The following is a 2,500-nucleotide window of genomic DNA, read 5'->3' as shown; positions in this document are numbered from 1 at the left end:
AAACCAAGACAGTTAAATTTCAATGACACGTTCCCCTTGACCTACAGTAGTTCCAGTCAATTCACGTTGTATTGTATCAGTAAACCTAGAGTCTCGAATTGTTTAGTGAATAAATCGAGATTAGCGTGTGTGATTTCAATATACCTCGCCTCTGCTTTGGTGGTCAAAGGTCGACTTTTGTTGACAAACAGCATGTTGAAATTGGGCCTCAAAAAACCTCCGTTTCATTTACCCAAAAATTTTATTGAATTTAATTGCAGCGGAAACATTGCTTATTCCGGTGATTATAGTCTCGTTTGAGAAAGCCATGTACCAAGATGCTTTTTGACCGTCGAATTTCGCACAAATTTGGCACTGACCCCTTGCAAAATGAATTTCAAGCTTTCTGTTAAGTTCTGGAAATTTCTAGAAATTTCTAAAATGTGACAGCTTTATTCCAGAGTCAAATTCCAGCTTTTATTCCAGAAACTGTTTTCCAGTTTTTGCAAGTTTTGGGTTCTTTCAAAAGCTCGAAATAGCTTGAACTTGATACATCTATCAGGTGCTGCCAGAAAATGACAGTTTTTTTCCAGTCTTCATTTCTTGCAGGAAACTGGAAATAAACTAGCAATAGTCTACAGCTTGTTAACAATTTCAACATTTCTCAAATGAAACAAATTTTTAGTTTATTACAGTTTCTATTCTATAAATTCAACTCTTTTCAGATAAAAACTTAAAGATATGTTTAGCATGCAGTTTCTTATTATGTATAAAATTTAAGAAGTAAGAAAATTCCATTGTAGAACCAGACATTATGTAAACGCTATGTAAAGTTGATCGTATAACTATGTTGAGCTATATAAAGGCTATTTACTGCTCCTTACTTACTATGTAATAACTATGTAACTTGCTACATTACATAGTTCAGTCTGTGTAAAGCATATGCCATTACTATTGCAATACCATTTAAAGGTCACATATCTCTCTGAAATAGCTTATGAATGTGAATGTGATATTTTTCGAGTTAATACATTTACTTAGCTTATGCAATGTCCTTTAAAGGCTCCAAACTTTGAACATAAAAGCACTCTGTACATGGAGAAATGAAAAAGAAAGCTTTTATTCCGATGTATTCAATAGGTTGTGAGAAAAACCAATCAACGGATTACCTTGTTTGATGCTCTCTGAGTCTCATAATCGGCCTTATTCCAAAAGGAACATGATGCATTACTCTCGAAAATTACACACTCCAAGGCAGCACTTAATCCTTTCAATGAACTCCAGTATCTTTCGAATCTTGCTCCGTAGAAAGATTGTCATCCTCCGCCATCTTGGATAACACGTGAGAGACCGGATCGGGAACTAGTGAGTCCTTTTCGTTTTAGTCAGCAGTCAGTAGCAGGGCGCTTATACATAGGGCGTCCATCCATAGGGCGGTGAAACGGGCATTCCGCTCTTGGTCCAATGTGCGATGCGGAGAAGGACTGGCACGAGTCCTCCTTCCGCGTTTCCGGTGCAATTAATGGCTGCCAAAAATATCCTCTTGACGAACCGGAAATCAAGTTTTCTTTCTTTATTTTTGGGCCACCATTAGTGTATCATTTAAAGGCCTTTTTGATATTTTTGACCCAAAACTCAATACTATTTTGTCTGTCAAGTATTTTCGTCGGAAGCTGCTTAAATTTGAGTGAAGTAAGACAGTGTCGAATGCAGGTATGTCCCGCTTACCGTGACCAAGGGTAACCGGTCGTTTCGCCGTGTCAGCTCGCCAACGACCTGTTCGCCAACGTCTAATGTCAGTTCGCCAACGCTTAAATGTCAGTTCGCCAACGTCCAAAATACTTTGTGAAATAGATCTGAATTTTATTTACAAATTACCAAAAGAAGATAATGTGACCTTTGATACAAGATGAATTGTTTGATTCCGCTTGAAAATGTTTGTTTCACTCTCCCCAATCTCTCTGTCTCCCTCTCTCTCTCCCACGCCATCCACGGCTTTATTTTTGTACATAAACCGGCTGTAAGACCTTTTTATTAAACATTTGCGTAGTTAAAGAGCCATCGAGTTTTAATATGTTTGTTTTTGTATTTGTTTCATTACGCGCTTAGAAGCGTTCACTTGTTTCCCGCAAGTTTTGCCTACGTGTTTGTTCTACTCTCGCAGAGGGTTTTTGCATTGTTTGAAACACTGATTAAATATTTGCGGCAAAACTTTTTCCTTCCCCCACTCAACTATTAAATGTTCCCCATACAGCCCGCTTCTCTACCGGTCTCTTTGCTCTCTGTTACGGGAAGAATAAGAAACGCGATAAAAACAATGTGAGCTCATTAACTTCGCTTGTGCGGCATGTTGCAAAGGAGGTGAGAACTTTTTCAACTTGAAGAGGATATTTTTTAAACGTTTAATGATATGTAACTACAACAAAGAACAGATAACACCAACAATATCTGCCAATCAAATGCCTGCGATTTTGATCTGGCTTAATCAGGCATTGCTGTATAAAAGGGCTGTGATTTTCTG

General features: G+C 38.0%; 1 protein-coding gene across 2 annotated transcripts in view; it reads right to left on the bottom strand.

Annotated features, from left to right (window-relative positions):
* The window catches only part of LOC137997904 (tetratricopeptide repeat protein 28-like), a 35,064-nt gene that overhangs the window by 13,185 nt on the left and 19,379 nt on the right, over positions 1-2,500 (bottom strand). The window lies entirely within an intron of this gene.

Source organism: Montipora foliosa, chromosome 3 (assembly GCF_036669935.1).
Source record: "Montipora foliosa isolate CH-2021 chromosome 3, ASM3666993v2, whole genome shotgun sequence".
Classification (NCBI taxonomy): Eukaryota; Metazoa; Cnidaria; class Anthozoa; order Scleractinia; family Acroporidae; genus Montipora; species Montipora foliosa.
Note: the sequence above shows the minus strand (reverse complement) of the source record. Positions and strands in the feature narration are given on the sequence as shown.